The sequence below is a fragment of the Colobus angolensis genome, unplaced genomic scaffold (assembly GCF_000951035.1).
Source record: "Colobus angolensis palliatus isolate OR3802 unplaced genomic scaffold, Cang.pa_1.0 Scaffold101, whole genome shotgun sequence".
In the NCBI taxonomy this organism is placed as follows: domain Eukaryota; kingdom Metazoa; phylum Chordata; class Mammalia; order Primates; family Cercopithecidae; genus Colobus; species Colobus angolensis.
Genome location: NW_012111031.1, coordinates 1,690,416 through 1,705,759, shown reverse-complemented (window position 1 = coordinate 1,705,759; position 15,344 = coordinate 1,690,416). Strand labels below are relative to the sequence as shown.

The window sequence follows — 15,344 nt, the reverse complement described above, 5'->3', positions numbered from 1 at the left end:
GGACAGCAGCAACAAAGGTCTTGTCAGAATTGAATGAGATAAATGTTATGTATTTAGCGCAGTTCCTGGTACATAGACAAACATTAGTTCAATAAAGTTTTGCTAGTATTATCATTTCCTTGTTTTTCCAAAAAGTAGCTAATCTGAGCACACATCTGTTTATAGGAGGAGGTCTGATGACCAGGAGGATGGGAAGAAGGAACCCACGATGAAGCAAAAGTCACATTTAACTTTGTCCTCACCATTCCTCTCCTGGGCCTGACCTAAACGGGAAGCTGGGGGAGGATGGAGTGCTGGAATGCTACAGAAGTCTCATGGGAGGGCGCTTGGTGTTCACCACAGTGTACACTTGCACGACCAGGTTGGCACTTTGCATGTGGGAAACCGTCAGAGAATGGTAGGGGATGCTTAAGAGGCATCACTGGAATCCTATGGCACCACAGACCAGAGCCTTCCCTTCCCTTCCCTTGCTGTCCCACAGATGCAAATTTGAATGCTTGGGCTCAGTGGAACACCTGAAGGAAGCTGGTGAGGCAGATGTCCCGTTATGCCTTCCAAGTGTCCTGCAACCAGTTCATGCCTGTCAGCATCTTTGCCGGTGGACTCTGTGAGTCAGCAAATCTACAGAGCAGAGAGCCACAAGTGGGGACAGATATGGTCAAATCCCATTTAAATCAGTGATTCTCAGACCAGGAGTTGTCATGGTACCGGCCTTGAGTGAGCTGGACCAAGGAAAGTGGTAGAATTCCCCATTAAGGACCAAGCAAGCAGATGGAAGTTTCTCCATTTTAACGTTTTCTGAGTCAATTTAAAAAACACCTAGTGCCTTTTTCTGTCCATAGTGCTAAGCAATTTGCCAGGCAAGTAAACAATTAACCAGGGCATATAGATAGAGAGAGAGAGAGAGAGAGAGAGAGAGAAAATCTGATGAAATAAGTAAGGCAACCTCTTTTTGTAGCGTACAATTCAGATATTTTGTGCTTGAGATAAAGTGGCCCTACCTGATCAGCTGCAGACTTTGGTGGATAGTAGAGTTGGTGTGCCTGTGGGTTTGAATTTAAGCCTACCCAAATGTGCTTTTCTCCCACCTATTTGAACCTTGCATGTTTCCAGGATAAGAATTAACATAAGCTATAAATATTCTTCCAGGACTAGTTATTAACTGTGAATGTTGAAAGGCCTTGACAAATATAAAATGTTATATATAAGCCCAAGAGTAGATCAGAGAGTTACCTGTCTGCATCAAGTGAGACTTGGAGTTTTCATTAAATTCTGCAGTCTCACAGTATTTCCAATCATTTCCGGGCAGACCCAAGTTCCGTGGTATATCTTTTTAATGTGGCAGGCCTCGAGGGTGGATTGAGTTAGGCAATTTATCCCCTTTTATGCCCTGTATTCACAGACGACACTCCAGTGGGGTAACATAAAACCACAGATAGGTTTCTTTACAGCAGTATTTAAGGGAACTAGGAAAGCAGCCCAAGTCATGTGGAGAAAGCTGGGGAAAGAAGTATCAGAGGAGAAAGGGGACCTTAGCAGAAATGACAAAAGTGAAAAACCTTTCTAACTGCTTCAGACATGATGCTTAAAAGTGTGTTTCTTTGGCAACTTATACTTTTCTGAAGCTGGTTCTCAGCCTCAGATCCTCCCCCAAGGTTTTTATGCTGTATTTTGACTCAGTAGGAGTGATCCAGTCTCATACCTTCCAGCTCTCACCAGTACACCACAGGCTCACGCCATCCAGCAATCAGATGACAGGAGGAGGAGAGTTTCAAAGAGGACTACTGTATTTCTCAGAAGGGGCTGGCTCATCTACCCTCCAGTGTATTACTCACACTGTAGATGCACAAAACGTGTCAAAGTATACTGGGGCTCTGCAATGCATGCACCCACACACATGCACACATACACACACACTTCCAAACTGAAAAAGAGAACTGAGATCAAAAGGGGACAGCGTGCAACTGGTGCTCCATGTTGTAAGGACCCCCTCCTGCGGGTGTGGCTACCCCAGTAGGCTTGTCTGGGCATGTCCGCCCAGTTGACGCCAGGCCAAGTTTTACGGGAGGAATTGGCCTGTGTCTAAAGCTGGAGTTCAGCTTTGCTGACTATGGAGACTGATCTGTTGGTTGTCAGCAAAGAAAAGGTGGTTTTCAAAAGAGCAGCAGAGGACTCTGTCCTAGTTGCTACTGGCCAACTTTGACTCCGGTTGGAAGCTTTAGAAACAAAAATGCTATGCAGAATATCTAGTGACAGAAATAAATCAGAGATTGCCAGGGGCTGAGGGTGAGAGGAAGGAGATTGACTTCAAAGGGGCACAGATAATTTCTCAGGGTGTCAGAAATATTCTGACTTGATTGAGGTGGTGTTACTCGACTGTATATGCTTGTAAAAATGTGTAGAACTGTGTGCCTGAAAAGGGTGAATTCTACTGTATGTAAATTATAACTCGATAAGCCTGATTTTTAAAAACACTATAGTTTTGGAGGCCATATAAAACCAAATAACATTTTGAGTCACTAATGCCTCTTTAAGAATATTTTGGGGCCGGGCGCGGTGGCTCAAGCCTGTAATCCCAGCACTTTGGGAGGCCGAGACGGGCGAATCACGAGGTCAAGAGATCGAGACCATCCTGGCTAACACGGTGAAACCCCGTCTCTACTAAAAAATACAAAAAACTAGCCGGGCGAGGTGGCGGGCGCCTGTAGTCCCAGCTACTCGGGAGGCTGAGGCAGGAGAATGGCGTAAACCCGGGAGGCGGAGCTTGCAGTGAGCTGAGATCGGCCACAGCACTCCAGCCTGGGCGACAGAGCGAGACTCTGTCTCAAAAAAAAAAAAAAAAAAAAAATATTTTGGATTTTTTTTTATTAGATTAAAAAAAAATTCTTCATGGTAAGTATTAACCCTTTAAGAGCCAAATGGAGGAGTGGAATCTGTATGTTTCAGAGTTGTTTGTGCTTTTTAGGTGGTCATTTTACACATTTAATTTTTGATTGTATTTAGAAAAAGAAGTTATGCTTATGAAGCATGAGAGCTGTAATTCCAAAAGTTGAATTGGTTTTGAGACCCCAAAGTCATGACTATGTAGAGAATTTCTAAATTCTTAAGGATAACCTATTTAGAAAAACCGAAGAAATCAACTATTAGAACTAATGTTTCATTATGATACCTGGATACAAACTATAAAAAAAATCCATAATTAGATAATAATTGTAAAGAGGGAAAAGATCTCTTACCATAGGGGAAAAACAAAGCAAAAACAGCAAGAATAAGAAAAATAAAACCTGGAAACAAACTTGTTTGTTTACATAGGGCTTCTATCAATTTAGCTGTAAAACTTTAGTTAATATGAAAGCAGGCTTGAATAAATTGAGACATATTTTATATTAATGGATGATGTCACTTTTTCTCAAATTGATTCTTAGGTCCAATATGATTCTAATCAAAATCCCAACTGGAATATTTTTGAATGAAAATGTGACTGTAAGGTTTATCTAGAATAGTTTGTGGATGAAAATAACCGATAAAGATTTATAAACAAGGTAAACTGTACTTCAGATGTTAAAAACCTGTTATAAAGCTTTAATAACATGATATTCGTGTACAACTAGACAGAGAGAAGAGAATAGAGTCCCCAAACACACTCGAATATATATAAGAACTTAGTATTTGATGAAGACACTTCAAATTAGGGAAGGAAATGAAAGATTATGCCAGTGAATAGTGCTGGGGAAATTAATTCAGTTTTTAAGGGAAGAGACCCAAATCATATCCCTAAATAAAGTCTGAATGAATTAAATAATTAAATTTTAAAATATGAAAACACAAATGAGTAAAAGAAATTATGGTAAATATCCATCAACTCGCAATGTATAGAAGCACTTTTAAAACAAAAAGGTAGAGGAAGAATCTACAAAACAGAAGACAGAATGTTTTTACATAAAAATTATAAACATATACATCAAAACTCATTAAAAAAGCATAAGGCAAAGAATAACTTGAAAAAAAGGCAAAATAGAAGACAAAGGTTAACATGGTTAATACGTGAAGAGCTTCCGAAGTCAATGATTAGAAGTTAAATATCCTAAGCAGAAAAATTTTCAATATTCACAAAAAAGTAATTTGTACAAGCAGAAAAAAATTAGACAATAAATCATGAAAAAATTTCAGGCTCACTATTTATTTAAAAATAATTATAAAAGACATCAATTTCCATCCATTAAATTAACAAATATTTTAAATTTCAAAAAACCTTGATAATTACATAGTTGGGTAAAAGTTCAAGATAAAGGAAAATCTTATCCCCTGCTGGTGGAAGTATAACAATCTTTTAAATTTTCTGATTAGAAATGTGGCAATATGTATGTATTCAAAGACTTAAAGCTGTAAACAATATTTGACCTAATAATTCCTTCTTAAGGAATCTATCCTTGCTTCAGATATAATTTTAGGAAATACAAGGATTTAGGTATAAGGATGTTTATTGCAGGGTTACTTGTGACTGAAAAATACTAAAAATAGGTTTAATTAATGACAGTTCATCTGTAGGCATGGAAAACCACATTCTCAGGAATATTTAAGGCTTTGGAAGAAATAAAAGTAACATAAAGTGAAAAATATAAGAGGCAAAGTTGCATATACAATAGAGCTGTGGGTGCATTTGGCTATATATGTACACACATACATATATACACACACAGAAAAAAGACTGGAAGGATTTGCAATAATGAAATGTTAATAGTGGTTTTTAGGATAGTGGAATGATTAGTGGGTTTTTATTACCTTTATGTGGTACTTTTTCAAATTTTCTGTAAAAAGGTTGTATTAACTTTATGATCAGAAGTATAAACATTATTTTTGTAATTTTCTTTGCTATCAAGGGCTCCCTCTACTGCTCACCTAAAAAATTATGAAGAGTTGGCTTCCTACTTCTCATTCCTGATTTTCCTCATCTCCTAATAGCCTCCGTTCTAGATCTTGTGACCACTCTCCACTTATTTACTTTAGAAGCAGACTCTTCTAATTTGAGTATTTGGAATTATATGTCAAGTTCTAGACTTTTGTTTTTAATTGAGATATAACTCACATACACTAGTCATCCATTTAAAGGGTACAATTCAGTAGCTTTTAAGTATATTCACAGAGTTGTGCAAATGTCACCATGATCTAATTCCAGAATATTTCTCTCACCCCCCAAAAGAAAACTTATGCTCATTATCAGTAACCTTTGATTACTTCTTGCCGCCATCCCTGGTAACCACTAAACTACTCTTAGTGTTTATGGTGTTGGGGCTCAGAAAATGATACCCCACACAATGGTGCTTTGGCATACTGAGCACTTTGAATTAAATGAAGTTGGAGTACCTTAGAAGCTGCCTCAGAACCCAAAATGTTTTAACCCTCTTTTGTTTCTTCTCCCTTGACCTCGAGAGCAAGGAGGGACTCTCTCTGGAATTTCCTTATGTAACTAAGGAAACTTCTCAAAAGAAATGCAATTGTCTTAAGACTCACTCTACAGGAATCTCACGAAATAATCCAGAAAGATTACCCACCTGAGAAAAGAAAAGGCTATGAAAGTCATCACTACATGCAGTTAGACTTTTCATCTATTCTTTTGAGGGTAGGTTGCAGAGATTACCTAGGAGACTTTCTACGTACTAAGACAACATTCGTTCACAAGGCAGTTCCACCCCTCTCTTTCCCTTAACTTGCCAGTCCCATTCAGTTTCCTAAAAGAATTATTTACAAAATAATATTTGCCTCCTGAGTCCATTCATTTCCTCTGAAAATCGCTTACTAACCCTCTACAATTGGTTACAGCTCCCTACTTTTCTCTCCCCTACGAAGAGGACATTTAAACCTCAACCATATGGCCCTTTTTTGAGTCTCATATTTTGTATGGCTCCCATGGTTATACATATTAATTAATGTGTAAACTTTTTCTCCTGTTAATCTGTCTCTTGTCACTTTATTTCAGTGAACCTTCAGAAAGGGCAGAAAGGAAGTTTACTTCTGCCTCTACAATGGATTTGCCTACTTTAGACATGTTTTCAAGATTTATCCATGTTATGGCATATACCAGAACTTCATTTCTTTTATGATTGAATAATATTACATGGTTTTAATATACTATATTTTGTCTATCTGTTCAATAAATCTTTGGGTTTTTTTTGTCAGGCCTCTGAGCCCAAGCCAAGCCATTGCATCCCCTGTGACTTGCACGTATAAGCCCAGATGGCCTGAAGTAACTGAAGAATCACAAAAGAAGTGAAAAAGTCCCTGCCCCGCCTTAACTGATGACATTCCACCACAAAAGAAGTGAAAATGACCAGTCCTTGCCCTAAGCGATGACATTACCTTGTGAAATTCCTTTTCCTGGCTCATCCTGGCTCAAAAAGCTCCCCCACTGAGCACCTTGTGACCACACTCCTGCCTGCCAGAGAACAACCCCCTTTGACTGTAATTTTCCTTTACCTATCCAAATCCTATAAAATGGCCCCACCCTTATCTCCCTTCGCTGATTCCTTTTTCCGACTCAGCCCGCCTGCACCCAGGTGAAATAAACAGCCATGTTGCTCACACAAAGCCTGTTTGGTGGTCTCTTCACACGGACGTGCATGACAGTTTTCACTTTTAGGCTATAATAATTAATGCTGTTAGGAATATTTATGTGTAAGTTTTTGTTATATGTTTTTAATTCTCCTGGGTAGATACTTAGGGATAAACTTGCTGAATTAGATTGTAACTCTATGTTTAACTTTTTGAGAAACTACCCAACTATTTTCCAAAGTAACTATCATTTTATATTTCACCAGCATTGTATGACAGTTCTGGTCTTTCCTTATTTAAACTAATACTTAATTATTGCCTTTTATTGTAGCTCTCCTAGTACATATGAAGTGTTATGTCATTATGGTTTCGATTTGCATTCTCTAATGACTAATATCAAGCATCTTTTCATGTGTATACAAGATATTTGTATATCTTCTTTAGAGAAATGTCTATTCAAATCCTGTGCCTATGTTTTAATTGGGTAATTTATGTTTTTATTGTTGAGTTGCAATAGTTTTTAAATGTATTCTAGATCCTAGACATTTAACAGTGTATGATTTGTAAATGTTTTCTCCCATTCTGTGGGTTGGCTTTTCACTTCTTTATATTATCTTTTGAAGCACAAGTTTTTTATTTTGATAAAGTCCAGTTTGTCTATTTTTTTCTTTTTTTGCTTGTCTTTTGGTGTTGTATCTAACAAACCATTGCCTAAATCTGAGGTCACAAATTTTACAGCTGTGGTTTCTTCTAAGAGTTTTATGCTTTTAGCTTTTGCATTTAGGTCTTTGATACATTTTGTGCTAATTTTTGTATAGGGTAAGAGATAGGGATCCAATTTCATTCTTTGGTATGTGTATACGTATATATCCCGTTTTTGCAGCACCTTTTGTTTAAAAGACTATTGTTTCCTCTATTGAACTGTCTTGACACTCTTGTCAAAACTCAGTTGACCATAAATGTATGAGTTTATTTCCAGACTCTCAATCCTATTCTATTGATAAATATGACTATCCTATGCCACTACTCTACAATCTTTAGTGTTGTAGCTTTGTGCTGTAGATTTCAAAATCAGTAAGTGTTAGTTCTTTAACTTTGAGGTTTTTTTTCAGATTATTTTTGTTATTCTGGACCCCTTGCATTTCCACATGAGGTTCAGAATTAGCTTATAAATTTATACAGAAAAGGCAGCTGGAATTTTGGTGGAGACAGTCCAAAAACTCTAGATGAATTCAAGGAGTTTGTTACCTTAACAATATTAAGTGTTCAGTCTGTGAACACAAGAGGTATTTCCAGTTATTTGAGTCTTCTTTAGTTTCTTTCAATTATATTTTATAGTTTTTAGTATACTAGTCTTGGAATTATTTTGTTAAATTTATTCCTAATTATTTTATTCTTCTTAATGCTGTTATAAATTATTTTATTTACTGGTTGTTCATTGCTGGTGTATGAAAATATAATTAAGTATTCTATATTTCTCTTGTATCCTTTAACCTTGCTAAACTGGCTTATTAGACCTTTGTGAATTCCTTAAAATTTTCCATATAATGTCATTGGCAAACAGATAGATTTACTTCTTCCTTTTCAATTTGGCTGCTTTTTATTTATTTTTCTTCACTAATTTTCTGGCTAGAGACTCTGATACAATGTTGAATAGAAGGGCCAGAAAGAACATTCATTTCCTGGTCTTTGTGGCGAAGATTCCAGGATTTCAGCATTAAGCATGATATTAGCTGTGCATTTTACTCTGATGTTGTTTACCAAGTAGAGGAAGTTCCTTTTCATCTTGATTTATTGAGTGTTTCATCATGAAATCATTTTTATTGTAGCTTCAGACAAATTATTTTTCTGCATCTTTTGAGATGATTCTGTAATTTTAGTCTTTTTTATTAACATGTTATATGACATTGAAAAACTTTGGTATATCAAACCAACCTTGCATTCCATTGATAAATTCCCTTTGATTATTTGGTACAATTCTTTTAAAAATGTTGCACACTGAATTAAGTGTTTTAGTATTTTTTGAGGTTTTTTTTGGCATTTATATATATAAGAGATATTGTTCTGTAAGTATCCTTTCTTTTTTTTTTTTTTTTTTTTGAGATGGAGTCTTGGTCCATCGCCGGGGCTGGAGTGCAGTGGCCGGATCTCAGCTCACTGCAAGCTCCGCCTCCCGGGTTCCCGCCATTCTCCTGCCTCAGCCTCCGAAGTAGCTGGGACTACAGGCGCCCGCCACCTCGCCCGGCTAGATTTTTGTATTTTTTAGTAGAGACGGGGTTTCACCGTGTTAGCCAGGATGGTCTCGATCTCCTGACCTCGTGATCCGCCCGTCTCGGCCTCCCAAAGTGCTGGGATTACAGGCTTGAGCCACCGCACCCGGCAAGTATCCTTTCTTGGGATATTTTTGTCTGGGTTTGATATCAGAGCAACACTGATCTTATAGAATAAGATGGGAAATAGTCCCCCCTCTTCTATTTTTGAAAGAGTTTGTGGAAGATTTGTCTTAATTGTTTTTTAAACACTTGGTAGAATTTGCCAGTGAGTACATCTGGTCATGGGCTTTTCTTTGTGGGAAGTTTTTTGATTATGAATTCAATTTCTGTATTTGTTATAGGTTTATTTAGAGTCTGGCAGTTTGTTTGTAATGTGCCTCAAAGAGAAATTTTTGGGGGTTGAATCTAATTAGGGACCTTTGAGTTTCCTGAATCTGGGTGTTTATGTATCTCCTAAGACTTGGAAAGTTTTCAGCTATTATTTAATTAAATAGGTTTTCTGTGCCTATCTTCATCTCTTCTGCCTCTGGCATTGTTATAATATGTTTATTGGCTTAATGATGTCCTGTAGGTCCCATAGGATCTCTTCATTCTTTTTATTCTTATTTGTCTTACCTCTGAGTTATTTCAAAAGAACTATCTTAAAGTTCAGAAATTCTTTATTCTGTTTGACCTAGTCTGTTGTTGAAACTCTCAATTGTATTTTTATTTCATTCAATGTGTTCATCAGTGTGAAGATTTTCATTTGATATCAATCTCTGCTGTTTTCCTAATTTCAATGAATTGTATTGAATATTGGCTGTATTCTCTTGTATCTCACTGAGTTTTCTTAAGATCATTATTTTAAATTCCTTTTCTGGAATTTTGATCTTTTCTTTGGATTCTGTTACTGGAGAGTTATTTTGTTTCTTTAGACATGTCATGCTTCCTTAATTTTGTGTGTGTGTGTGTGTGTGTGTGTGTGTGTGTTTGTGTGTTCCTTTGTTGATATCTGTGCATACCAGTGGAACTGTAATCTTTTCAAATTTGGTGGAGTACTTTTCAGAAGGAGAATCTGTTTCCTGCACATGAGTCATAGAATGTTGTTCAAGTATGGTGTGTTGGCTTTGGTTTTAGATGGACTCAGTAGCATGATCTCTGTGCATTTTCTTCAGTTGCAATCCTCATTTATAGTGTCTGCAATTGTGTCAGTGACCTAGGCTGTTGGTTTGTGATGGCAGTGTTATGGTTTTGCTGGGCGAGGTGGGGTGGGGGTAGGGGTTGCTGGGCTGGCTGGCAGGCCAAGTGTGTAGGTATATCAGACTGTCCAGCTGTGTGTCATCTTCCATACTGTGCAAGTCCACCTATTCCCTTATGGGTGGGCTGCTCTATGTGTTTGAACACCAAAATCTTAGCCATTCCACACAGCAATAGGCTCTAAGCAGCTAGGGTAGTGGTGATGCAGCCACTTAAGTGAGCATACTGGAATGATGGCATGGCTTGAGGGATATGGAGACATAGTGGCTACTTGATCCCAGGGCAGGACTCACCCTAGTAGTGTGTCCAGTTTTGAGATGGCTCACTGTGTCATACAGCTTTGGTATGGGAAGCGGGGTGTGTGTGTGTGTGTGCACAAAATGGGCTCCTGTTTTGAGGCAATGCAGTTATATGAACTCTAGGCCACTCTCCTAACTGGTTTAGAACATGTGAGGACTATCTACCTCTCCTGTAGCAAAGACCACAGGCATCTGCAGCAGTGATGAGGACTGCTGGGCAGTTGTAGCTTACCCTTTCCCCATAAGAAGTTTATCCTGGCTTTGAGCTGATCTCAACAGGGAAAACAGTGTGGCTGAGATAGGGTTCTTCACTCTCCTGTCTATGGTGCTATCCTGGGTTTCTGTGCTCCACAAGGATTTTGCAATTTCCCTAGTGCTCTCCAGTGTACTTCCTCATTAACGCTAGTGAAAATATAGTTGTTTATTCATTGTTTTGGTCCCTTTTTGTGGGGGAAGATGAATACCAGGCAAGTCTAGACAGCTATCTTGCTGACATGCCAGTCCACAAGTTTTTTCAGTTGTCTTAATTTGTAACCATCTTGTTCAGATTAAAATAAACTTAATTTCAATAATATATAAAAATTTTGCATTGTATAGCTCTACTTCCTCCTGCCTCCTTTGCGCTATTATCTACTAAATTTACTTTAGTCTGAAGGATTATCTTTAGTATTTCTTGTAGAGCAGTTTTCTAGGGATATATCCTCTCAGTTGTTTATTAGAGATATCTTAACTTTGCTTTCCTTAGTTTTTTAACTATATTTAAAATTTCAGCAGCAAAATTTTGTGCTATTATAATACAAGTTAGATTTATACATCATATACTCATAACACAGATTCACAATTATTGCTTTAAGAGGGTTTGAAATAAATTAGAAAAATGAGAGTTACAAATAAAAAATACATTTATACTGTCTTATATATGCAGTTACTTTTTCTAATGCCCTTTATTTTCTTTATTTGAATTTGAGTTACTGTCTAGTGTCCTTTGACTTTAGTGTGAAGGACTATCTTTAGTATTTCTTTCTTTTGTTTTTGAGACAGAGTTTTGCTCTTGTTGTCCTGGCTGGAGTGCTGTGCTGTGATCTTAGCTCACTGCAACCTTTGCCTCCAGGGTTGAAATGATTCTCCTGCCTCAGCTTCCCAAGTAGCTAGGATTATAGGCATGTACCACCATGCCTGGCTAATTTTTATGTTTTTAGTAGAGATGGGGTTTCTCTATGTTGGTCAGGCTGGTCTTGAACTCCTGACCTCAGGTGATCCCCCTGTCTCGGCCTCCCAAAGTGCTGGGATTACAGGCATGAGCCACTGCGACTGGCCTATCTTCAGTATTTCTTGTAGAGCAGCCTGCTAGTGATAAATCCTCTCAGCTGTTTATTAAGAATGTCTTAACTTCACTATTTTTGAAGAATACTTTTGCTGGATATAAAACTCTAGGTTGACTTTTTTTTTTTTTTTTAACACTTGGAATATATAATTCCATTGCTTCTGGCTTCCATGGTTTCTGATGAGAAATTATTTGTTATTTTTATTGAGAATCCATCAACCTGATAATTGTTTCTTTCTTTCAGGTTTCAAGATTCTTTCTTTGTCCTTCCACAGTTTCATTATGATGTATCTAGGTGTAGATCTCTTTGACTTTATCATACTTGGAGTTTGTTGAGCTTCTTGGATATATAGTCTAACCTTTTCCTTACAATTTGGAAAGTTTTCAGTCATTATTTTTAATTTTTTCCCCTTTCTCTTTATCCTTGACATCTGAGACTACATTTATGCATGTTTTTAGGCCTTATTATCTCTGAGTCTCTGCTTATTTTTTAAATTCTCTTTTATTTCTATTACCTAGACTAGATAATCTTAATGGACATATCTTAAAGTTTACTGATTCTTTTGTCTGCCTGCTGAAATCTGCTGTTGAGTCCTTGTAGTAAATTTTTATTTCAATTATTTATTTTTCAACTCCAGAATTTCTATTCAGTTCATTTTTATAATTTTCTCTTTATTTGTATTCTCTATTTGCTGAAATGTCATTCTCATACTTACCATAATTATTTAGATATGGTTTCCTTAGTTCTTTGACCATTTTTAAAATTTCTGACTTAAAGTCTATGTCTAGTAAGTCCAACGGCTGTGTTTTCTTGTGGATAGTCTCTGTTGGTTATGCTATTTTTTGTGTATATAGACTATTCTTTGTCTTTGCATGTCCTATTTTTTTTTTTTCTGGAAGCTGGGTATTTAAAATAATTTGATGTGGCACTGAAAATCAGACTTTCCTCCTTCTAGGGTTTGCTGGTGGTAGTGGTTTTCTGAACCAGTTCTTTGCTGATGGTAGTGGTTTCTGAACTAAATACAAAGCCTGTATTTGTTGTTGTTATTATTATGAGTAGCTACTGAATTTTCTGCTCAGTGGTCAGCTAATGATCAGACAGAAAGTATTTTACATGCCTGGAAGAAATAAATACCCAAGTTTTTGCTGAGAGGTTCTGTGTACATTTTGGAGCATGGCTTTGACACTCAGTCAAGAACTTGACAATTCTGCCTTAACCTTTACTTCCTACTTATACGAAGCTTCAAGTTTAGCCGGGACTGAGAACACAGGGCATTCTCTGTTTTTCCTGACAGTATGCATAGTCCTGAACTTGCACATGGCTCCACATATGCATGCAGCCTTTTAGATTCCCAGAAATATGTCAGCTTTTCAAAGTTCCCCATGAACATCTCAGATTTTCCCTTGAAGCCTTTGGTTAGTCTATTATTTGTATCAACTGTGTCTCACTGCTTCAGGGAGCTGCAATATTCAACAGATTGTTTTCAACAAATGCCCCACAGGAAAAGGCTGTTTGCATTAGATGACTTTTGAAGCAGATCTTATAAGGACAACATTTTGAGTAGGGTCTTCCAGGGAACCTCCAGAGTGGTCAAATAATTATATTTTTCTGGGAATGGGGATTCAAAGAAGTTCCAACCTTGTTTTGCCTTTTCCAGTGACTACAATGCTGTTGCTTTTCATTGTGATTTTGGGTTATTTTATATCTACTGTAGAGCTGGAGAAGGTAGAGTGGATTGGAATAGGACAAATTAAAATGCCACAAAACTCTCTATACTTACTGAGATTCAGCCATTTTTTCTGAATAAACACTCTCTGGATTGCTGCAAGCTTTTGATTCCTTTCTAGACTTCTGAAAAAGTTAATTCTGACAATTTTTGCTGGTTTTCTCATTACTTTTATGGGGCATTACTTTGCCATATTCACTGACATCACTTCAAGTTCTATTTTTCAATGAATTTTTTGAAGAATTCTGAAATTTCCTCTTAATCACACCTAAATGAGCCACCGTTTATTGAACTTATATTGAATTAATAAGAACAGAATTTAGTTTAATTCACCTGGCAACCTTGATGAAAAGTGGAGTCAGCTGAGCCATTACTCCTTCTCTAAACAATGCTGACTGAATGCAATGTCACTTTGATAGACATTACAGTCAAACAAATGCTCAACACTATTTAGTTGTCTGTATTTGATACTATGTTGAGTGCTGAATAGGTGAGTGAAAAGATTATTATTCTCAGTTTCTGGTAGCACCACCTGCTCTAGTCAAGACCAGGTATTGAATTCTCCTCAGAAATATTGTCTGTATGGATGACACCTTATACTAAGTAGATTATTAATGCTTACATTTTGTTTATTGGTACTTTAAGACTGCAAAATTTCTCTTTTTTTTTTGAGATGGAGTCTCATTCCTTCGCCCAGGCTGGAATGCAGTGGAACAATATTAGCTCACTGCAACCTCTGCCTCCCGGGTTCAAGTGATTCTCCTGCCTCAGCCTCCTGAGTAGCTGAGATTACAGGCGCGCACCACCACACCTGGATAATTCTTGTATTTTTAGTAGAGATGGGGTTTCACCATGTTGGTCAGGCTGGTCTTGAACTCCTGACCTCGTGATCCGTCCACCTTGGCCTCCCAAAGTGCTGGGATTACAGGCGTGAGCCACTGCGCCTGGCCAAGACTGCAAAATTTCAATCTTGGATCCTTAGAATCCTAAACTTTTAGAGATGGAAACATCCTTAGGTATGATCTAGTCTGTCATGTCCCAAAAGGTGTTCTAGAGGTGTTTATAAATGCAAAGGGACGATCCTGTGAAGAAATACTTTGAGTAAATGTGGCTTAAACAAAGTCAAGCAGGTTTATTTACTGCTGGGGTTTTTGTAACATTCAATATACTACTTTATACTGTAAATTTCTAAGAGGGCGCAACAACCTGTTGCATTTCCCTAAGTAATTGGGGAATGGATTCTTTTTATTAAAACATATCTCCTGGAAAATGTTCTGTAGGGTTAGGAAAACACTGACCTAATTCAATATTGTTATTTTATCTATAAAGAGATTGAAGCTCAGGACTGCCAGATTTAACAAATTATAATGCAAGTCTTCCAGCTGAATTTGAATTTCATGTAAATAACGAATAACTTTTTATCATTTGCATGAGGCATATTTATACTCTACTAAAAATGTTATTTATATGAAATTTACATTTAGCTGAGCATTCTATATTGTTACCTGGTGATCCTAGCAATTGGCTTATCCAAAATGACACAGCAAATGCATAGATGAACTGGGGCTAAAATAAAGTTTTTTTTTTTTTTTTTTTTTTTTGAGACGGAGTCTCGCTGTGTCGCCCAGGCTGGAGTGCAGTGGCCGGATCTCTGCTCACTGCAAGCTCTGCCTCCCGGGTTTACGCCATTCTCCTGCCTCAGCCTCCCAAGTAGCTGGGACTACAGGCGCCCGCCACCTCGCCCGGCTATTTTTTGTATTTTTTAGTAGAGATGGGGTTTCACCGTGTTAGCCAGGATGGTCTCGATCTCCTGACCTCATGATCCGCCCATCTCGGCCTCCCAAAGTGCTGGGATTACAGGCTTGAGCCACCGCGCCCAGCCCCCTAAAATAAAGTTTTTATACTCTTAGTGGTTTTATTCTCTAAGCTACATAGC

The 15,344-nt window shown here is 37.5% G+C and overlaps 1 long non-coding RNA gene across 1 annotated transcript in view; it reads left to right on the top strand.

Annotated features, from left to right (window-relative positions):
* Positions 1–361, top strand: part of LOC105509765 — a 225,027-nt gene extending 224,666 nt beyond the window's left edge. The window contains exon 6 of the long non-coding RNA XR_001001477.1: positions 166–361. This is a non-coding gene — a long non-coding RNA (uncharacterized LOC105509765). The remainder of the gene's footprint in view (positions 1–165) is intronic.
* The last annotated feature ends 14,983 nt before the right edge of the window (positions 362–15,344 follow it).